The 24,318-nt window shown below is 48.1% G+C and overlaps 2 pseudogenes; both read right to left on the minus strand.

The window, feature by feature from the left end:
• Positions 1 to 24,318, minus strand: part of LOC138242482 (zinc finger protein 271-like) — a 372,248-nt pseudogene that overhangs the window by 300,904 nt on the left and 47,026 nt on the right.
• Positions 9,584 to 9,702, minus strand: LOC138218895 (5S ribosomal RNA; annotated as a pseudogene).

Genomic DNA, 24,318 nt, shown 5'->3' on the forward strand with positions numbered 1-24,318 from the left:
TGTGCCTTAAGCTGTGCAATTTGTATGGTTGTTGAATGAGATTGGTTTCTTCAAAAGCCCGGTCAATTGCCAATGGAGAGCTTGCCATGCACACCTTCATGAAGACTCCTTTAATTGTCAAGGTGCCTCCTTTGCATAGAATAGTAGCACCAACACTAAGAGAAAGGATGAGAAGTGGCTTTTATCAAGTGATTGCAGTGTTTGTTTGACTGAGGATCCTTGTGTGCTGAACTGGCCTCTGGAGAAGTGTAGTGCAGTAAAACAGAAGGTTTGTGTCACTCAAGACTGTCACAGAACAGAACAATACAATTACAATCTTTTATGAGAGTAAATATTACTGATGAAACACAGTTTTTATAATGGTGAAAACAGGAGCACCTTCTCTACATTTTTGACTGAAATATTTAAACGACAAGAAATACTATCACTGTGCAATTCATTAATGCAATTGAGCTCCTCTAAATGTTCTAGTCTGATGAAACAATGTATAGAATTAGGTGACAATATCGGAATTAATTCAAATGCACAAGATAAAGTTTCAGCAACAAAAATGCGCTCGAAAATATTTTACAAGAAAGAAACCTTTCATTCACCTTAAACAACATTCACCCTCTACGTTAGCAGAGAACAGTAGGACAGATAGTTAGTGTCACTGGACACTACGTCACAGAGGCCGATCTCTTCTCCCTCATTATGCAGGCTTACCCGCTCATGATGAACTGTCCTCCAGTGATAGTCAACTGCCATCACCAACTCAGATTTCAGACTCAGTTCATGTACATATTATACCTTAATTGTACCTGCCACTGCATTACAATAATTTGATCAAAACAACTGCTAAACAAACAATTATCAAATATTTCTTTCCTTCTTTTAGCAGATAAAAAATAAGTATTTATTCCTTTCCTCTCCTACCAGTCTTTGCAAGCCACCCAGTTTTCTCTGAGCCAGTGTGAGGTATGAGGCAGTCAAGGCTAACACAGCCGAGCACTCTAAAGAACTGGATTAAAGCTCCAGACTCTTTGGGGACGTAAGTTGGAATCCCACTGCTGCCAAATATCTCCAACTATCTGTGTTAAGAAGCACTTAATTTTTTGTTGTTACATCCCTGTGATTTAAACCAATTTCAGACCAATACATTTAAATAACCACACTGATCTTACGGCATGGCTTTGTCTGGCAAAAAAATAACATGACACCTCCTTTCAAACACACATTTTCTACGGAGGGAAAAGGAGAACTCATGCAATTCAACCTTATAGCGTGATGTCATTTTCTCATGCTCATTTTTAGATGCTTGTGATCGAATCTATGATCCTTATGAGTGCGCTCACCCTCCATAAAGGTACCACAGATATAATGTGCCACGTTTTCAGAGAATCGCATTAAATACAGGTCAGAAGAAGGTGACAAAATGTCCGCTAGGCAGTTCAGCGATGTCAACGGTGTTCTCTGTTTTTTAGGTGTAGAGTGCCAGCTGTTACAACCAGGAACCACACAGTTTCAGGCATCAAAAAGACTTCCCCAAAACCCTGATCCTCTCCTTACTCCGATGATGGCATTCAGACATTTCCTGCAACAAAGCCATGTCTTCAACAACACACGTGAAAAGCTTGTTCCCTACCCCTGCAATCCTTCTCAAAGAAGGACCAAGTGTGCTCAGTGTTAAATGCACTGTTCATTATTAATAATAATAATAAACTTTACTTTATATAACGCCTTTAATGGTGGCTTCTCAAAGCACTTTGCAGAATGACAACAATACAATGAAAAAATACACAAGATAAGCAGGATGAGAATACACAGTTAAAGGAGACAGTAGATGGTGGTACTAAATACAGTTGGAGCAAAGGGGTAAAGAATAGTTAATTAAAGGCTCTTCTAAAGAAGGAGGCTCTGAGTCTGGATTTGAAGGAATTTAGACAAGGTGACTGATATCCTTGGGGATAGAGATCCAGAGGTTGGGGGAATAACCGGAGAAGGCCCTGTCACCCGTAGAGTGTAGACGGGCTTGGGGGACAGATAGGAGACCAGAATTAGAAGAGCCAAGGTTGCGATTAGGGGAGTAGGGCAATAAGAGCTCAGAGAGGTACTGAGGTGCCAAGCCATGGAGAGGCTCATAGGTGAGCATGAGGATTTTGAAGTCAACATGAAACTTGACAGGAAACCAGTGCAAGGACTACAGGATAGGAATAATGCGATCACCGACCAGGTCCAGTGCTAATTTCTCCCTTGTGGCCGCTGGTTCATTTTCGACTGTCGACTCATAAGAAGTCCTCTATTTGACTTGATCAACACCAATCCCTAGAGGATTTCGAAAGGCTGAATCAAAATAACATGGGACTCCAACCCACAACCTTTGAATGACTTCATTCTATTAACATCTAGAAGTCCAACACGCCCTCCATTGCACCACAGAGCCAACACTTGTGCTAAAACATAAAACACCTGCAGAAAGCTGTAACACATGCATATCCTTTCATCCTTAATTTTACTATCAGTGACATATTTAGCCAATGTCCGCCTGGAATTTCCTCCCCCTTAAACATTTGTTATATCTCTGCAGCAGAACATAGCAGGAGCCTGGTTCGGGTCTTAAATTGAAGCTAACCCCCTTGGCTTTGAGTGTGAATAGTCAAATTTCTTATATTTCTTAATGTGTCCACTCAGCAGAAAAAAAAACAAAATATGAAAAAAAACAGCTGGCGAACATTTTTTTTTGGTCTTCAGAGGTCAGATTTTTCACTTATATGCATGTCAAGGGCCTGGTAATGATTTTAAAACCTTCTTCTAGGTGGCTACTAGCTTGGATAAAAACTTGGGACAAATTGATCAATTAGAAAAAAATACACATCATGTTTTGTAAAGACTGGACCTGGAATGAAATTTCACGCCTATAATAAAAAAACATAAAAATATTGAAAATAATAAGAATAAAAACCATTGCAATAGCTATAAAAACCAGAAGACACTGCTAGAGAGCCTTTATCTGCTGTTATGCAATGAAAAAAAAACTCAGAGTTGCCTTCTGGTGTGAAAAAAAGGAGCACTGATAAGAAACTGATAAAAAACTGATTGATTACCCCTTCTGAGTCAATGATTGACAGCTAAAAATGCAGCCTGAAGCTTCTAGAGGAAGTCTCACCCCCTAAGGGCTCTGAATGGCTGAAAATACAGTGAATGACAGCGGTTTTTACCAATCAAATCGCCTTATTTCTGGCGCTCGTTCTTCAAACATTTACTACGTAATCAATAACGTTTACTAGTCTCTAGCTCTTGAGATAAACTAGTCTGGGTTATTTTGGATATATATCATGCTCCAGAATAAGGTAAAAACAAGGGATATATATATATATTTGCTGGTTTTTGCTTTTGCGGTTTTGTTGGTAAAAATGTATGATATTGACATGCTGTGCTTGCCGGGTTGCTGTGTGTTTTTATTGGGATTCTGCTAGTTCATTAATTTATTGGTTAATTGCATAATAGTGTCATGTCTGTGGAAACAAACTTTATGGTTTTGTTGTGGTGATATTTGAGAATACGTGCATGTGAGAAAATTTGTGGAGCGGTTTCAAACAAACGTTGTTTATCTCGTGTTTATCTTAAAAATAAAAAGTGTCATCTGGGGAGACAGGAGTGGTCCTCGGTGACCGCGATCCGGAATAAGTGAGCTCCATAAATATTGGCAGTGATTGGCCTGGTGTTTATGAATAGATACCACTGGGATTCACACCTAGGATCTCTTGTTTTTTAGTCAGGCACACTAACCAGCTAAGCCGTGGCACCAAACATGCAAAATGTTATCTACAGCTTCAAACATCTGTGAGAAACAGGCAGCTTTGCAGTGTTACACCTGCTGGCTCAAAAGGTTAACCTTTTCAAAGATGAAGATCGGGAGAGGATTTTTTTGTCAATTCAATCAAACGCTGAAAGATTGGTGTGTCTCATGCGCAGCACAGGCTCTTGTTTGCTTACAAATAGAATTAATTTCTTACTCCAATCTACTCAACTTAAATTTTTGCTAATCATTTTGTTTAATTGCTTCCTACTGTATACTGCGCTGATTACTGCACTGTTCAATTTACCAGTTGATTTTCATTTCTTGTTTTGTAAGACAAAGAGGCTGTTCAAAACGTTACCTCACACTTCAGCCGCTCTTTTATTTCCAAAGGCGCAGAGAGAGATACTACAACAGGTAACACCCCGTGAGAAATATCATGAGCATCTGTAAAACCTTTCTACCTGCAAACTCCCCACACTGACGTGTGTGAGGAGGGTTTTAAAGGGACATTTTGAAGTGTAGAAACATTTTATCATTCCCTAATTTTCTGTGCAGTTTGTTCCCCTTCAACTATGCCCAACAACAGAGCTAGTGTTTAATACGACAAGAGTAAAGGCACACTGCACATCTGCAAAAGATCACATCCGAGTTTAGTTACAGCAACATCAGAGATTGGAAGGTACAGTTGGTAGTTTCAGATCACGTTTTTATTCAAGTTTCAAGCAACCCTGAATACCTTCTCAAGAAAAATGTGAGAATCCCAGCTAAATCCAGTACGATAGCTGCACTGATCTACAGTATACAGTTAGAAAACTGTTTGTGCGTTAAAAGAAGACACACCGCCCAGAGCATTTCTAAAACAGGAATTACACATTTCGGAATGCGCCCTCCTTTATAAATTAAATAAAAGGTCCGAAGTCTGCTCCAAAGAAGAACTATATTCAGAGCTGACAAAGAAGTTGATATTTCACCAAGTGACAGGAAATATCTCTGAAAACGAAGGTACAGTCGTTTCCATGTCGGGCAAGAGCTAAAGCCCAGTGTTCTTTGATTGAGTAATGTGAGGAAGGAATGTGCTGCAGAAGGTAGTGTGGCTGCGTTGTCTAAGGTGCCGGATTTTAGGCTCCAGTCTGTTTGGAGGCATGGGTTCAAATTCCACTGCTGCCAGGTTCTTCTATGTTAAGACCTTGCTTCCGATGAGAATTTAATCAGTTAAGAATTTATTCGACAGTCTGTCGAGAGATTGCGATATCTTTCAAGATAGTTTTTGTCAGCTCAACATCAAGGCAGAAAAAAGCTTTAATTTGTCATCTCAACAGAAATGCTCATTGACCCTTTCAGCTTCATGCGGGTAACAACAGCTGCCGAGATAACTTTTCAGTCAGTGCGAATCGTAGTGTGCTGTCTATTCCATTTAATATTGCTTTTGGCTTGCATTCAGCTTTTGTCAGTGAAACTCAAATGCTCTGCTTTTTCACACCGAATTGTCAGCAGGAGTACAGTTTATGAAATCTTTGCACACAGCGCTCCATCAGAAATACTTTGTCCAAGTTTAGAAGAAATTGTGGGATTCTCTGCATGCGTTCACAACGCATACCTCAAACAACAACACCATTCAATGGGAAATTGATTCTGCTTCTTGCTGTTGTTCCTGTGCTTGCGGTAGTTATAAAGTTGAACGCTCTTCCACCTTCTGCTATAGTATTCACTGGGTTGGCTTCATCAATTGGCTCACAAAGGTCAACTGTCATTCGGGTCCGGAAAAAATCAGCAGCAGTGTCGTTATTTTGTCAGTGGGTATGGCTGTCTTTTAAAACACATGAAAAACACGAGTTTGTGGATTTCTCCAAATAGCAACGGCAAGTTTTAAACCTGCGATAAACATTCTTCCAGTTGAATAGTTTTCCTTCAAGGAAAAGGCAGCACAACAGGGAGAGTCAATATTTAAAGACTTCAGCATCTGTATTGGATTGCTTGTATGTAGATATCGCTCAGAATCCCTAATATTATTCTCCCGAATTCAGTTGTGCAGTGCTTTAGCTGTTTCAGAGTTTCTTTTATCGACACTGCTGTAGTAGAGAAGTGACATAATCACAAACGCAACCATTTGTGCTGGCTGTTTCACTATTAAGCTTTGTTAACTATCACATGATTTTAACTAATTTAACGTCATCTTCAGGAAGGCAAGAGAGCGCTGCGCACTGAGCTGAAAGCTGTGTGAGCTCCTAACTGGGTGTCCTGTGCTGTTACATGCGCTCTCATGTAGACTATCTACTGTACCTACAGCCCAGTGACAATAACACCTTGAACTTGTTTCGCATTTGAAAGAAAATGCTAAAGAGCCTGAAAAGATTGAACATTTAAAATATCCATGGCACAATTTGAAAAATTGAAGGACAATACATCAACTGTTTTGGGCGTTCACAAAAGCCTCAGAAACACAGCTACCCAAAAAGGTACTTAAAACCTGGACCCCCATATTGGAAATCTGATGCTTTACTGACTAAGATAAAGACACAACCTGCTAAGCGCTCTTCATAGTTCATAGTTTCTAAAATATTTTTCTTACTTTCTTACTATTGATAGACGATGTATTTAATTTTATAAAAATAACGATTACAAACATTTTGAGATAAGCTGTTTATATGCATGCTCTAATGAAGAAAAAGTTAAGTGTCTTGTGATGTGTGTGCACATTTCTCAAAAATTAAAAGACATCATCTGAACTGATTTTTTTCTTCTTTAAATGCTTTCCTACTTCCTACTTTCCATTGATATTAACACTAGTCCTGATGAATGATCGCTGGGATTTGGAACCAGGACCTCCCGTTAACTAGACAGGTGCTTTAACTTACAAAGCCACGGTGCCGGCAGAATGCTCCTCTTTTACAGCCATTTGGACACACCGCTCTGAGACATCTGCGTTCAGTAAGCGCTGAGTCTGCTGGCTTAGCAAGTTGCCTCCTTTACACACAATAGCAGCCCCGACACTAAGAGAAACAAAGAGAAATGGCTTTTATTGGGCACTTTTCATGTCCAATGCGCTTGACATATCCTAAGGGCGACAGAGTTCTTTTACGAAACTACTTTTTCTTTTTTTCTTCTTTCTGTTCTGTTTGATAAAAAAAGAGAAATCATGTAAGGGAAAAACGTCTTTTTTTTTCATGGTGAAAACGTGCACCAGTGTTTAGAAGAAGTGATTAAACATGATACGTGACCCAATACAACTACAAGAGAGAAGTAGAGTGAAAGATTTGATCATTTCACGGCGTTGTGGAAGAAAACAGTCTTTTCTTTTAATTCTAAATCAATCAGAATTTCAGAGCGACACATAAACCCTTTGTCTGTTTTAAAGAGATGATATTTTAAAACTAATAAGAATTTAGAAAACACATTTTTCTCACTTAGAATTTCATTTTAGATGGGGTGATGTATTAAGCCTGTAAAACAAAAGTGGTGTGAAACTTCTTAACTTCCATTCTCAGATGAAACTCTCTTTAAAGTCAGACGTGATGTTTCCCAGATGTGCAGAGTGACTTTATCATTTTCAACAGTATTCGCTGCATGAGCTCCTCACCGCATGTCCTGCACTGCTCTGTTATTTCATTAAGATTATCTATGTGGTGTACAGATAGAACTCAACTGCATGGTGAGACTTCCAGGTTCAGCACCAGCAGAACCTGAAAGATTATTGCCTGACCTCGACATGATTTGAACAAAAAAACCTTCTGACTGGGAGTCAGACGTGGTACCGTTGCACCACAAGGTCACAAACTGCACTCCTTTTAATTTCCCAAAGAAGAAAAATCAGCATCCTGAAAAATATTTTTTTAATGTATATTCTCTCCTGTGAATAGTGCCGCTCTTCCGAAGAGAGTCCCTTCTTCCCAGACCACAGACTGCACTTCCTGCACAGCACTCACACAGATAGTAGATACACCATCTCCACTAATGTCCTTATGAAATTCACATCTTTACCTCTTCCAGGAGGAGCACAATTAACAGAGAATCATCTCTCCATTAAGCAAATAACACAAAACACTGTTTGCCTGTCAAGACAGAAAACCAAGCTGCTCCAGGTGAGGCTTAAACTCACAACCTCGGCATGACTCCATTGATTATGTCAGTTTACATGACATGAACCAAGAAGTTAAGGTGGTGTTTTTGATAACAGATCCAGGGACACTGTTTGTTCTTCTTTTCAACTTGATGAAAATAGGTGGAAATTCACCAAGTTTGTCATTTTCAATGTTTGGTGCATGGATGTATGGAGGACATCGGAGGTAAGTGATACTGATCAGGTTCTGCTGCTGCTGCTGTCGAACCCACAACCTGCAGCCCTCACCATACTGTCCAAGCCTGGGGACCTTACATGTCCATCCCTTCTCGTCAAAACTTGTGTTTTCACAGCGTTCCCTTCAGAAATCACAGAATGGAATGAAATAAACCTGCAAATCTCAGCCACTCTTGGTTCTTTTCCTTGAATCTCCAGAAATTCATCGAGTGTATCAATTTCACTGAGACCGAGAAGTGTAAAGCTCTACTTGAGTCTTTGTGGCTCAGCTGTTAACTGAAGGGGTGGTGGATTGAATCCTCCCAGGGACTCTGTGAGCCTTTTAATGAACACACCCTCCTCACTTCATTTCTCCAAGACTGGTCCTGTACCACAATCAAATACAGAGTCCACGGGGGGCAATAGGTTTGCAAATATTGCTCACTGTGTATATAATGAAGAAACAGAGGTAAATTTCTCATCTGAATGTTGCAGAGCGTAACGCAGCTCATAACAACAGCTGGGGTTTGATCCCTGCATGGGCTATTAGTTGAAAGGACATTATAAATGATGTGTAAGAGATTTATCCAGCTGGCTTGTATGTTTCACACTAAATTGAGATCTTGAAACCAAAATCATTAGAAATATGGAAAACAACCATGGTGCTGTCACGACCACCAGCCAGAAGAGATCAACGCGTAAGCGAGCTAATCAGTACCAGCAGCGGATAACTATTGACAAGCGCCGCCGCACGAGTTAACACACCTGCAATTGCTCTACCGTGCGGCACGCCAGGTTATTTATACCATTCTTATCTACTTCACGTTGCTCGGTATTGAGTTCACTTCTTGTTGCTCTGCCTAGCGTTTCTTACCCTTTTGCCTTCCTGGAATTCTGTCTACCCTTTTGCCTTCGGACTTCGGATCTCGTCTCGCCCCTTGGATTGTTTGTTATCTGTGCCTATTTCGGATTTGACCCTGCAGCTCTCTTTTCGACCACGATTCTGTCTCACATTTTGGATTGTTCGCCACCAGTGCCTTTACCGGATCTCGACCTACCTTCGCCTTCGGACTACGACTCAGCTCCTGGCTTTGCTCTGTACGCTTACTTACCTACCTACGACTCCTGCATCTGCATTGGATCCTTTTCACCTCTACAGAGCAGCGTTACAGATGCATCGAGAAGGAAAGCCGTTTTATACTGACGTTACTCCTTTCACTTTAATCCACATTGTGAAGACAACTGCGCCCTATCAAAGGAAAATGTTGCACAAAAGTTGGAAAGCACACTCCGAATCCATCCATATATTTGATTTCTGCGATCCATTCAAGGCAGCTTGGCGCTTCACAAGCAAAGCAGTTCAGGGAAGAAACAGTTTCGTGAACTACTGGTGCATTCAGCACACCATTTGTTTTCACTTGTCAGGATGTCGGAGTGGTCCTGACCAGGTCTAGCCGGAAAAGCCGCACTGCACACGTGAACAGGGTAATGAGCGAGCGAGCGGGGATAAGGCGCCTCCTGCGCTTAAAAGCTTACAGCACCTGGTATTCCCAGGCAGTCTCTCATCCAAGTACTAACCAGGCCCGTACCTGCTTAGCTACCGAGATCAGACGAGATCAGGCATGCTCAAGGGGGTGTGGCCGTAAGCAAGAGCTGGGCTCACTGGCACCCTTCTTATAGAGAGGACAGCTGCATCACTTCTTTTACTACGCTGCTTTTTTTGATTGTTTTGTGATCTTTTGCGATCTACCGGGTTGATTGCATACTTGATCTTGTGGTTTTCTGTGGTAGAACTGTGATTTCAAACTTAAAAGTAATACTCTTTAAGTTTAACGATGGTTGCTAAAAGGTCTGAATTCGAGTCGCTATAAAGCCCTCTCTCTAGCAGCGACAAGTCAGACCATGATCTCCTCCATATCTCCATATCTCTGTCAGCGGAGAAGCTAGAAGAATAAACCTCCATTCTCTGAGAGAGCTAGCGAAGGACATAGAGAGATTTGACCCTGCAGTGTCAGAGAATAATATCGAGAGTTATATTCAGGACCTCAGGTATACCCTGCAGTACCTGCCAAACGCCACAGAACAGGAGAAAGTGTTTCTGGTCAGGAAAACTACCAGCAGAGCTGTACATGAGTGGATGGCTAGGCAGATGAAAGAAGTCTGTAATGACTTTGAGGAGCTGTGTCAAGCACTTATCGAGGAATACAGTGCGTTTATTGACCCGACTGCCGCGATAGCCGCCGCCCTTAACATTAAGCACGAGAGAGCAGAGTCCCCTCGCGAATATTACGAGAGACTTAGACTAACTTATTTTGCAGTGCGAAATGATGAGGGTTGCGAAGAGAACACACGTTTCAAGGGTTTATTCATTGCAAATCTCCACCCATCAGTCAGAAAGATGATCTTAATGCATACAGATGCACAGACCATGAAAATGACTGATATTAAGAGATTCGTGCAGAAAGCCTGGGAGTATGATGTCCAAAGTCGCTCTGAGCAAAAAGCTGCTAAAGCGACTGTGTTCGCCGTCAGAGCCAGCAGGGTTAACTCCCTCCTGCTCGAAGGAGCGCAGGCTCCTGAGCTGGCTAAGCCCCGTTCCAAAGCAGGCACACAGAACCGCACCCAGCGTCCTAAGTGCCATGAGAATACCCGGGGAGGGAAAGGGCTAGAAAAGGCTGAACAAAAGGATTCAGTAGCCGCTCGCCTGGCCAGGCTTGAACAAGCTTTATTAGGACAGGGACAACCGCTCCCCAAGGCTGCCGGAAGCGTGAATGAGCTGATACTCTCCACTGGAGGAGGCGGAGACCCGCCCCCTCTCCCTCCCTCAGTCTATCTGATTGAGCGGAAGGGTTCCTGCCTGGATGAGGTCAGCCACTCCCCAGCGAGTGCTGACTCCACCCCTGAAGTCACAGAGCAGGCAGTAAAACACAGGAAAAGCAGGAAGCTTTTACCTCGAGGCTGCCATGGGAGATGTCTTACACAGTGAGACACTGATTGACACTGAGGTTGAAAGGTGTTTGATGTCACACGGCAAGCTCAAACGGGTAGAAAAAGAAAAGGGCATGCGACTCGGAGAGGAACCTTTGGTGGATCACCAGAAAGGCAAAGTGTGGAAACAGGTCAAGGCTCCTAAGCCTTCTGTACAGAAGGAAAGGGGGGCCAAGAGGCTGACTGTGCTCACACAGTGCCCACCGAACACAGAAGCCTATGTGGAGTTTCCTTCTGTTCCCTCTGGACAAGAAATAAAAATATTTCCTTGTTCCCTGGATATACAGGGAAGTCGTGTCCCGGCCAAGGTCCCAACAGCCTCCATGCCACAGGAGCGGTGCTCCAAGCAGCCGCCTGATCCACCAGGTAAAGCACACCCCTTTTACATCCCTAAAGAGGAGCAGATCTCCCCACCTGGCGATGAAAAGGAGCTTTCCCTGTGCACCCTGGCACCCAAGAGGGGTCAGGAACACCACCCTGCAGTGGTGGAAGGGATCCAGATGGCAGGAGAACAGGTTGGTGATGTAGCCCTCACCCTTAGCCCTGAGAGGTCCTCTATTAGTGAGGATCTGCTTGAGCAGCTGTCACGGGGCCACCACCAGGTGCCCCTGGTGCAACATTCACAGGTTAGACAGGAGGTCCAGCTGGACGCTGAGACTACTGCGCTGTGGACACACCTGATCCCAGATGCCGATTCCCTCTGCTGTGACCCAGGGAACCTGCAGTCAGGTAACATTATTTCTCACAACTACCAGTTGAGCCCCTAGCGAGGGAAGGGGGGAGCGAGCAGGTGTCCTACACCGGCCCCCAGCGAACGACTGTAAACATGCCGATAGAGGGATTTCTCAATCAGGAAGTGTGCAGGGTGGACCTGAACAGTGAGAATGGGGTAACAATCCCAGATCACTCAGGTGCTCCAGATGACCACTCAGCCGAGGGTCAGGCATGCTCCACCGCTGCACCGCCCCCTGCAGGGTTCCTAGAGCACAGGCATGAACAAAGAGAAAAAACCTTATCCCCCAACCAGTGGACATGATTGCCAGTGTTATACAGTGGGTTTATGCTTGTGTGCAACAGGCCAGAATGTTGACACAAGACCTGTTAAGGGAGTTTAGTGCCACTGTAGCCAGTCTAACCATGGCACAATTCCCAAACCCACTTGATTCAACTCTTTTAACCCCAGTTAACCCCATCGTTCATAGCTCACCCAGAAGGCAATCCAAGATTGAATTTGGTTCCAAATCTTTAGATGGGTATGGCTACCAAAGCTATCCATTGGCTGTGTCTAAACGATTCACCAATGAAGGGTGTAAAGCTACTAATGGGCAGAGGGAGGTTAATGAACCCCATGAAGAGCAGGTGGGAAGTAAATGGCTGGTCAGCACACCACATTTAACTGACACTATGACTTGTGACAGGCATGATACAGCTACCGCAATGCAGCTACCTAACCAAATAGTTTTCCTGCAAGTTCCCGAGGAGGCCATAGTACAGCTTGGTGACTTAACACTGTACTGTCTAGAACCAGACAACATAAGACCAAACTTGAGGTTGTGGATGCCTTCAGGTGCCACACTATTGAATTGGATAGAAATCCAAGAAATACTACGCCCTGAAGAGGTACAGGTAGTTAGTTTGCTTTAATGGAACAAACCTCCAACCCACCCTGGCAGGTGCCCAACACAGGTGTCGTGGTTTATCAGGGGGGCTGGGAATAGGAACTGTTGTTATTGTAACACTACTGCCGGGTAGCTGGGTCATGACTGACAGTGTACTCTGAATGCTGTACTCTTACATCAAGATGTACTCCGGGTAGCATGAATGAGTCAAAGGTAGCATGTCAAAAGAAAGGAAGTGACTTCTCCCCAAATATCTACTACAGAGGTATCAGATATTGACAGTGAACTTCCTGATGTGTAATGCCTAGACTGAGACGATGTCTCCTACCGTGTTTATACATACTCCAGATGTTATTCATCCTGTTTGTTCCCAATGCTGGTTCCGGTATGAATTCTCGAGGAGTAATGTGGACATTTAAGGTTAATGTTCTAATGACAAGGGACATCACTTAACTCTGTTTTGTTTTGAAGGCAACAACGCCTCAGGACCTCGTGACCTTCAAAAAGGGGGGATATGTAGCGGCAAGGCTTGTAATAAGACAGAATTAAGTGTTTCTGTGCTTTCCCAAATGAGGCCTCATCTCTCTGTTCATCTCTGTGGTGCAGCCACAGAGAAACTATTCATGCAGGCTGATTTAAGGTTTCCTCTGATAAGGGACAGCTCCCAAAGGGGGATGCACTTAGCTAAGCCTGGCTATCATGATCAATGGTCATCCATTGGCGCCTATCTGTCTAGGGAGTGCCAGATGGACATCTGGACTGCATTCCTAAGTGTTAGGAGTAAGTGACTCATATCTCACCTTGATCAACCAATCAGGGACTGGTAGGGCCGAGTAACCCAGGTGGGACTCTGATGCCCCTGGAACTTTCAGCCAATCAACAAGCTGAAGTTCCTCCAGGTAAAAACAGGCAACACAGAGGGCCTGAGAGAGGATTCTGTGGACTTTTCTAAAGGGAATTCAAAGGAGAGTTCCAGGGCAGGACGGCCCAGGAGCAGAAGGCTCCCAAGGGCAGGACATTCTCGCAGCGCGCCTCCTGACCATCCTGAGCCAGGACAACCACGGAACGGCCAGTGTGTCCGAGTGCCAGAACTTTCCTTCGTTCTAAGAGTCTAGAGCGGAGGTTGCCAGAGAGTAACCAGAGGATCCACCCGAGGTTAGCACCAGCAGCAAGCCTCGTAAACAGGTCGGAACTGTGGACAGCTGAATCACTATTCAGAACTAGCTCTTCACCAGGAACGAACCAGTCCTCTTCCTGACTTGCTGGGACCCACAGTCATCTTTTCTCCTGTGCACAAACTTTGCTAGTTAAAGCCAACACTAACTAGCAGGCCAGTGAGCATCTGCAGCGCACCGTCGCAAACCGCACAGCACAGCCTGGCACCTAGCCAGAGAGCGCGGATTGGACAGCAACAAGCCTGCAACTGTTTCTTTGTGCCCGCAGGAGATCTGAATCCCCAGAGATTGGATGAGTATTCAACTTCACTGCATTACTGCTCGAGAATTCAATTGTTATCCCAACCAGTTGATATCAATTTAATTCCTAAGAGTTATGTACTTGTTTTGAGTATCTAATGTAGAAGTTATAACCAAGGTCATTTACGAAACGGTCTAAATGAATGATATACTGAACGTATGTCCTCTTGATATATGTAACTCTTTGTAACTGACTGAATATATACCTTTTGTTTTCTGATAACCCTCTCGATAAGATCTGTTAGGTTTACATGCATATTCTATGTATTAATAAATGTATCCTCGTGTATTAGTACCTGTGTGTGCGTTGTTTGAGTTATATCGCATGGTTGGATTCTAAAGCCATCAAAAGAATCAATTTTGTGATTTACTGCTACAATTAATAATTCTCCCAGTAAATGCCCAAACCCTACAGAACTGGTGCCTTCAGAGAGCACAATACAGGGCCATACGACAGTGCTTTACACAGAGAGTGGTGGGGGTGGGATGTCAAGGCCTGATAAGACTGCTTTATGCAGAGAGTGGAGGGGTGGGTGTCAGGGCCATACGACACTTCTTTACGCAGAGAGTGGCAGGGGTGGGATGTCAGGGCCTGACGATACTGCTTTACGCAGATAGTGGCGATGGTGGGATGGCAGGGCATGAAGACACTGCTTTATGCAGAGAGTGGAGGGGTGGGTGTCAGGGCCATATGACAATTCTTTACGCAGAGAGTGGAGGGATTGGTGTCAGGGCCATACGAAAGTGCTTAACACAGTGAGTGGCGAGATTGGGATATCAGGGCCATATGACTGTGCTTTACGCAGAGAGTGGAAGGGGTGGGATGTCAGGGCCTGACAACACTGCTTAACGCAGAGAGTGGAGGGGTGGGTGTCAGGACCATACGACACTTCTTTAGGCTGAGAGTGGCAGGGGTGGGATGTCAGGGCTTGACGAAACTGCTTTATGCAGAGAGTGGCGGGGGTGGGATGTCAGGGCTTGACGAAACTGCTTTATGCAGAGAGTGGTGGGGGTGGGATGTCAGGGCCATACGACACTTCTTTACGCAGAGAGTGACAGGGGTGGGATGTCAGGGCTTGACGACACTTCTTTATGCAGAGAGTGGAGGGGTGGGTGTCAGGGCCTGACGATACTGCTTTACGCAGAGAGTGGAGGGGGTGGGATGTCAGGGCTTGAGGACATTACTTTATGCAGAGAGTGGGGGAGTGGGTGTCAGGGCCACACGACAATTCTTTACGCAGAGAGTGGAGGGGGTGGGATGTCAGGGCTTGACGACACTGTTTTATGCAGAGAGTGGAGGGGTGGGTGTCAGGGCCATACGACTGGGGTTAACGCAGAGAGTGGCAGGGGTGGGATGTCAGGACTTGACGAAACTGCTTTATGCAGAGAGTGGCAGGGGTGGGATGTCAGGGCTTGACGAAACTGCTTTATGCAGAGAGTGGCGGGTGTTGGATGTCAGGGCCATACGACAGTGCTTTACGCAGATAGTGGCGATGGTGGGATGCCAGGGCATGAAGACACTGCTTTATGCAGAGAGTAGAGGGGTGGGTGTCAGGGCCATACGACAGCGGTTAACGCAGAGAGTGGCGGGGGTGGGATGTCAGGGCCTGACGATAGTGCTTTATGCAGAGAGTGAAGGGGTCAGTGTCAGGCCATACGACACTTATTTACGTAGAGAGTGGCAGGGGTGGCATGTAAGGGCTTGACGATACTGCTTTACACAGAGAGTGGCGGGGGTGGGTGTCAGGGCCATACGACACTTCTTTAGGCAGAGAGTGACAGGGGTGGGATGTCAGGGCCTGACAATACTGCTTTATTCAGAGAGTGGAGGGGTGGGTGTCAGGGCCATACGACACTTATTTACGTAGAGAGTGGCGGGGGTGGGATGTCAGGGCCTGACGGTACTGCTTAACGCAGAAAGTGGCGGGGGTGGGATGTCAGGGCTTGACGACTGCTTTATGCAGAGAGTTTCGGGGATGGGATGTCAGGGCCATACGACACTTCTTTACGCAGATAGTGGAGTGGTGGGTGTCAGGGCCATACGACACTTCTTTACGCAGAGAGTGACAGAGGTGGGATGTCAGGGCCTGACGATACTGCTTTACGCCGAGAGTGGCAGGGGTGGGATGTCAGGCCTGACAACACTGCTTAACGCAGAGAGTGGAGGGGTGGGTGTCAGGGCTATACGACACTTATTTACGTAGAGAGTGGCAGGGGTGCGATGCCAGGGCCTGACAACACTGCTTAACACAGAGAGTGGAGGGGTGGGTCTCAGGGCCATACGACACATCTTTAGGCAGAGAGTGGCGGGGGTGGGATGTCAGGGCCTGATCATACTGCTTTACACAGAGAGTGGTGGGGTTGGGATGTCAGGGACTGACGATACTGCTTTACGCAGATAGTGGCGGGGGTGGGTGTCAGGGCTATACGACAATTCTTTACGCTGAGAGTGGCGGGGGTGGGATGTCAGGGCCATACGACAGTGCTTTATGCAGAGAGTGTAGGGGTGGGATGTCAGGGCCTGACAACACTGCTTAACGCAGAGAGTGGAGGGTGTGGGATGTCAGGGCCTGACAACAGTGCTTAACGCAGAGACTGGAGGGGTGGGTGTCAGGGCCAGACGACACTTCTTTACGCAGAGAGTGGCTGGCGTGGGATGTCAGGGCCTGACGATACTGCTTTATGCAGATAGTGGAGTGGTGGGTGTCAGGGCCATACGACAATTCCTTATGCAGAGAGTGGAGGGATTGGTGTCAGGGCCATACGACAGTGCTTTATGCAGAGAGTGGAGGGATGGGTGTCAGAGCCACACGACACTTCTTTACGTAGACAGTGGCGGGGTTGGGATGTCAGAGCCTGAGAACACTGCTTAACGCAGATAGTGGCGGGGGTGGGATGTCAGAGCCTGAGAACACTGCTTAACACAGAGAGTGGACGGGTGGGTGTCAGGGCCATACGACAGGGGTTAACGCAGAGAGTGGTGAGGGTGGGATGTCAGGGCCATACGACAATTCTTTACGCAGAGAGTGGAGGGATTGGTGTCAGGGCCATACGACAGTGCTTTACGCAGAGAGTGGAGGGGGAGGGGTGTTAGGGCCTGACAACACTGCTTTACACAGAGAGTGGAGGGGTGGGTGTCAGGGCCATATGACAGTACTTTAGGTAGAGAGTGGCAGAGGTAGGATGTAAGGGCCAGACCATACTGCTTTACGCAGAGAATGGCGGGGGTGGGATGTCAGGGCTTGACGACACTGCTTTATGCAGAGAGTGGCGGGGATGGGTCTCAGGGCCATACGACACATCATTAGGCAGAGAGTGGCGGGGGTGGGATGTCAGGGCCTGATCATACTGCTTTACGCAGAGAGTGGCGGGCTTGGGATGTCAGGGACTGACGATACTGCTTTACGCAGATAGTGGCGGGGGTGGGATGTCAGGGCCTGACAACACTGCTTAACGCAGAGAGTGGAGGGGTGAGTGTCAGGGCCATATGACAGTGCTTTAGGCAGAGAGTGTCGGGGGTGGGATGTAAGGGCCTGACCATAATGCTTTACGCAGAGAGTGGCAGGGGTGGGATGTCAGGGCTTGACAACACTGTTTTATGCAGAGAGTGGCGGGGGTGGGATGTCAGGGCCTAAGAACACTGCTTTATGCAGAGAGTGGAAGGTTGGGTATCAGGTCCATACGACAGGGGTTAACGCAGAGAGTGCCGAGGGTCGGATGTCAGGGCCATACAACAATTCTTTACGCAGGTGAGGATTGGTATCAGGCCCATACAACAGTGCTTAACGCAGTGAGTGGCGAGGCTGGGATGTCAGGGCCATACGACAGTGCTTTACGCAGAGAGTGGAGGGGGAGGGGTGTCAGGGCCTGACAACACTGCTTAACGCAGAGAGTGGAGGGGTGGGTGTCAGGGCCATATGACAGTGCTTTAGGCAGAGAGTGGAGGGGGAGGGGTGTCAGGGCCTGACAACACTGCTTAACGCAGAGAGTGGAGGGGTAGGATGTCAGGGCCTGACCATACTGCTTTACGCAGAGAGTGCCGGGGGTGGGATGTCAGGGCTTGACGACACTGCTTTATGCAGAGAGTGGAGGGGTGGTCGTCAGGGCTATACGACACTTCTTTAGGCAGGGAGTGGCAGGGGTGGGATGTCAGAGCCTGACGATAGTGCTTTACGGAGAGAGTGGTGGGGGTTGGATGTCAGGGCCATACGACAATGCTTTACGCAGAGAGTGGCAGGGGTGGGATGTCAGGGCCTGATGAGACTGCTTTATGCAGAGATTGGAGGGGTGGGTGTCAGGGCCATACGACACTTCTTTACATAGACAGTGGTGGGGGTGGGATGTCAGAACCTAAGAACACTGCTTAACGCAGAGAGTGGCGTGGGTGGGATGTCAGGGCCTGACCATACTTCTTTACGCAGAGAGTGGCGGAGGTGGGATGTCAGGGCCTGACGAGACTGCTTAATGCAGAGATTGGCGGGGGTTGGATGTCAGGGCCATACGACAATGCTTTACGCAGAGAGTGGTGGGGGTGGGATGTCAGGGCCATACGACAGTGCTTTACCGAGAGAGTGGAGGGGGTGGGTTGTCAGGGCCTGACAACACTGCTTAACGCAGAGTGTGGAGGGGAGAGTGTCAGGGCCATATGACAGTGCTTTACGCAGAGAGTGGAGGGGTGGGTGTCAGGGCCATATGACAGTGCTTTAGACAGGGAGTGGCCGGGGTAGGATGTCAGGGCCTGACCGTACTGCTTTACGCAGAGAGTGGTGGGGGTGGGATATCAGGGCTTGACGACACTGCTTTATACAGAGAGTGGCGGGGGTTAGATGTCAGGGCCTGACGATACTGCTTTACGCAGAGAGTGGCGGGGGTGGGATGTCAGGGCATGAAGACACTGCTTTATGTAGAGAATGGAGGGGTGGGTGTCAGGGCCATACGACAATTCTTTGCAGAGAGAGTGGCGGGTTTGGGATGTCAGAGCCTGACAGCACTGCACTGCTTAACGCAGAGAGTGGAGGTGTGGGTATCAGGGCCATACGACACTTCTTTTCGCAGAGAGTGGCAGGGGTGGGATGTCAGGCCTTGACGACACTACTTTATGCAGAGAGTGGAGGGGTGGGTGTCAGGGCCATACGACAGTGCTTAACGCAGTGAATGGCGAGGCTGGGATGTCAGGGCCATACGACAGTGCTTCACGCAGAGAGTGGCGGGGGTGGGATGTCAGGGTCTGACAACACTGCTTAACGCAGAGAGTGGAGGGGTGAGTGTCAGGGCCATATGACAGTGCTTTAGGCAGAGAGTGATGGGTGTGGGATGTCAGGGCCTGACGATACTGCTTTACGCAGAGATTGGCGGGGGTTGGATGTCAGGGCCATACGACAGTGCCTTACGCAGATAGTGGAGGGTGTGGGATGTCAGGGTGTGACAACACTGCTTTATGCAGAGAGTGGAGGGGTGGGTGTCAGGGCCATACGACACTTATTTACGCAGAGAGTGACAGGGCTTGGATGTCAGGGCCTGACGATATTACTTTACGCAGAGAATGGCGGGGGTTGAATGTCAGGGCCATACGACAGTGCTTTATGCAGAAAGTGGTGGGGGTGGGATTCAGGGCCTGATGAGACGGCTTTATGCAGAGTGTGCAGGGGTGGGTGTCAGGGCCATACGACAGGAGTTAACGCAGAGAGTGGCGGCAGTTAGATGTCAGGGCCTGATGATGCTGCTTTACGCAGAGAGTGGCGGGGGTGGGATGTCAGGGCCTGATGATGCTGCTTTACGCAGAGAGTGGCAGCGGTTAGATGTCAGGGCCTGATGATGCTGCTTTACGCAGAGAGTGGCGGGGGTGGGATGTCAGGGCATGAAGACACTGGTTTATGCAGAGAATGGAGGGGTGGGTGTCAGGGCCATACGACACTTCTTTACGCAGAGAGTGGCAGGGGTGGGATGTCAGGGCTTGACGACACTGCTTTATGCAGAGAGTGGCGGGGGTGCGTCTCAGGGCCATACGACACATCATTAGGCAGAGAGTGGCGGGGGTGGGATTTCAGGGCCTGATCATACTGCTTTACGCAGAGAGTGGCGGGGGTTGGATGTCAGGGCCATACGACACTTATTTACGCAGAGAGTGGAGGGGGTGGGATGTCAGGGCCTGACAACACTGCTTAACGCAGAGAGTGGAGGGGTGAGTGTCAGGGCCATATGACAGTGCTTTAGGCAGAGAGTGGCGTGGGTGGGATGTCAGGGCCTGACCACACTGCTTTATGCAGAGAGTGGCGGGGGTGGGATGTCAGGGCCTGACGAGACTGCTTAATGCAGATAGTGGAGGGTGTGGGATGTCAGGGCTTGACAACACTGCTTCATACAGAGAGTGGAGGGGTGGGATGTCAGGGCCTGACGATACTGCTTTACGCAGATAGTGGCGGGGGTGGGATGTCAGGGCTTGACGACACTGCTTTATGCAGAGAGTGGAGAGGTGGGTGTCAGGGCCATACGACAGTGCTTAACACAGTGAGCGGCGAGGCTGGGATGTCAGGGCCATAGGACAGTGCTTTACGGAGAGAGTGGAGGGTGTGGGATGTCAGGGCCTGACAACACTGCTTAACGCAGAGAGTGGAGGGGTGAGTGTCAGGGCCATATGACAGTGCTTTAGGCAGAGAGTGGCGTGGGTGGGATGTCAGGGCCTGACCATACTGCTTTACGCAGAGAGTGGCGGGGGTGGGATGTCAGGGCATAATGACACTGCTTCATGCAGAGAGTGGATGGGTGGGTGTCAGGTCATACGACAGTGCTTAACGCAGTGAGCGGCGAGGCTGGGATGTCAGGGCCTGACCATACTGCTTTACGCAGAGAGTGGCGGGGGTGGGATGTCAGTGCCTGACGATACTCCTTTACGCAGATAGTGTCGGGGATGGGATGTCAGGGCTTGACGACACTGCTTTATGCAGAGAGTGGAGGGGTGGGTGTCAGGGCCTGACGATACTGCTTTACGCAGAGAATGGCGGGGGTTGGATGTCAGGGCCATACGACAGTGCTTTATGCAGAAAGTGGTGGGGGTGGGATTTCAGGGCCAGATGAGACGGCTTTATGCAGAGTGTGCAGGGGTGGGTGTCAGGGCCATACGACAGGGGTTAACGCAGAGAGTGGCGGGGGTGGGTGTCAGGGCATGAAGACACTGCTTTACGCAGATAGTGGCGGGGGTGGGATGTCAGGGCCTGACGATACTGCTTTACGCAGAGAGTGGCGGGGGTGGGATGTCAGGGCATGAAGACACTGGTATATGCAGAGAATGGAGGGGTGGGTTTCAGGGCCATACGACAATTTTTTACGGAGAGAGTGGCGGGGTTGGGATGTCAGAGCCTGACAGCACTGCTTAACACAGAGAGTGGAGGGGTGGGTATCAGGGCCATAAAACACTTCTTTTCGCAGAGAGTGGCAGGGGTGGGATGTCAGGGCCTGACGATACTGCTTACGCAGATAGTGGCGGGGGTGGGATGTCAGGGCATGAAGACACTGCTTCATGCAGAGAGTGGAGGGGTGGGTGTCAGGGCTATACGGCAGTGCTTAACGCAGTGAATAGAGGGGTGAGTGTCAGGGCCATATGACAGTGCTTTAGGCAGAGAGTGGCGTGGGTGGGATGTCAGGGCCTGACCACACTTATTTATTCAGAGAGTAGCGGGGGTGGGATGTCAGGGCCTGACGATACTGCTTTACGCCGAGATTGGCGGGGGTTGGATGTCAGGGCCATACGACAGTGCTTTACGCAGATAGTGGAGGGTGTGGGATGTCAGGGCTTGACAACACTGCTTTATACAGAGAGTGGAGGGGTGGGTGTCAGGGCCATACAACACTTATTTACGCAGAGAGTGACAGGGCTTGGATGTCAGGGCCTGACGATACTGCTTTACGCAGAGAATGGCGGGGGTTGGATGTTAGGGCCATACGACAGTGCTTTATGCAGAAAGTGGTGGGGGTGGGATTTCAGGGCCAGATGAGACTGCTTTACACAGAGTGTGGAGGGGTGGGTGTCAGGGCCATACGACACTTCTTTACGTAGAGGGTGGCGGGGGTGGTATGTCAGGGCCTGACGATTTTGCTTTACACAGAGAGTGGTGGTGGGATGTCAGGGCAATATGACACTGCTTTACACAGAGAGTGGCGCGGGTGGGATGTCAGGGCCTGACAACACAGCTTAACGCAGAGAGTTGAGGGGTGGGTGTCAGGGCCATACAACACTTCTTTAGGCAGAGAGTGGCAGGGGTGGGATGTCAGGGCCTGACGATACTGCTTTATGCAGAGAGTGGTGGGGGTGGGATGTCAGGGTCTGACGAGACTGCTTTTCACAGAGAGTGGAGGGGGTGCGATGTCAGGGCCGTAATTCACTGCTTTATGCTGAGAGTGGCGGGGGTGGGATGTCAGGGCCAAACGACATTGCTTTACACAGCGAGTAGCGGGTGTGGGATGTCAGGGCCTGAAGGTACTGCTTTACGCAGAGAGTGGCGGGGTTGGGATGACAGGACCTGACGATACTTCTTTACGCAGAGAGTGGCGGGGGTTGGATGTCAGGGCTTGACGACACTGCTTTACGCAGAGAGTGGCGGGGGTGGGATGTCAGGGCTTCACGACACTACTTTATGCAGAGAGTGGAGGGGTGGGTGTCAGGGCCATACGAAACTTCTTTACGTAGAGAGTGGCGGGGGTGGGATGTAAGGGCCTGACAATATTTCTTTACGCAGAGAGTGGCGGGGGTGGGATGTCAGGGCCTGAAGATACTGCTTTTCGCAGAGACCGGTGGAGGTTGGATGTCATGGTTATACGACAGTGCTTTCCACTGAGAGTGGTGGGGGTGGGATGTCATGGCCATAATACACTGCTTTATGCAGAGAGTTGACGGATTGATGTCAGGGCCATACGACAGTGCTCCACTCAGGCCTCTGCTTGAATTTGTACTCCTCCTCTCTCTCCCTATCTCTACCTCTCCCTCTCTACCTCTCTCCCTACCTCTCCCTTTTCCCCTCCCTACCTCTCTCCCTACCTCTCTCCCTACCTCTACCTCTCCCTCTCTGTGAGTCCAGCAGGGGGTGCTTTACCCTGCGGTCTGTGTGGATCCTATTGCCCCAGTATAGTGACGGGTTACACGATCTGGCCCACCAGCGACGAGCAGGTTACCAGATCTAGATAAAGGGGGCAACTCTTAGTCGTATGAGCTTAGTCACACATCGCAGCGATTAAAAAAACAAAACAAACATATTATGTCTGTTACTAACGACTTTTTTTTCCTACATTGAAAGTCTCTTTCCCGGGTGATTTTCTAGCGCGACTGGGGCTCTTCATTTCTCCTCGGTGTCTCATCGTGGGCGGATTTGAAACAGACCACAGAACCTGCCGCTGCAGTGCTCTCGGTTAGGGGCTCTCATCCTGCATCACCAATCTTCCACAGGAGGGATGGAGCTGGATTTCTGTCTGGAAAATAAACTCCAGAGTGAGAGAGAGAGAGAGCAGAGAGGGGTAGGGAGAGGTAGAGAGAGGTAGAGCGGTAGAGAGGTAGAGAGAGGGAGAGAGGTGGAGGGCGAGGGAGAGGGAGAGTGGTGGAGAGAGAGGGGGTTAGGGAGAGAGGGAGAGGTAGAGATAGGGAGAGAGAGGGAGGAGGAGTACAAATTCAAGAAGGAGAAAATCCACAACACAACACAGGCATCGGCATGTGTGGGCTACAAAAGGAACAAGTAAAATGTTTCTTCCTGGCTGAAAAGAGAAGGAAGGAAAACACACCGTTGCGGCGCTACGACATGAAGACGCCGAGCCAGTTGAGCACAGCAAACCCAACCTGTTCTCACAAGTAGCTTGCGCTTCAGGCGAAATAAAAGCTGCTGAGCTAAATCAGGAAAGCGGTAACTATTAGGTCTGCTCACTGTTCCTCAGGCTGGGACAGGAGATCACACACTGTATTATTATTATTGAGAGACAGGCTCACTGTGTCTTCGTTTGGGCTGGGACAGTAGATCACACACTGTATTATTATTATTGAGAGACAGGCTCACTGTCTGTTCCCCAGGCTGGGACAGTAGATCACACACTGTATTATTATTATTGAGAGACAAACTCACTGTCTGTTCCTCAGGCTGGGACAGTAGATCACACTGTATTATTATTACTGAAAGTCTGGCTCACTGTTCCCGAGGTTGGGAC

Source organism: Lepisosteus oculatus, chromosome 14, assembly GCF_040954835.1.
Source record: "Lepisosteus oculatus isolate fLepOcu1 chromosome 14, fLepOcu1.hap2, whole genome shotgun sequence".
NCBI lineage: Eukaryota > Metazoa > Chordata > Actinopteri > Semionotiformes > Lepisosteidae > Lepisosteus > Lepisosteus oculatus.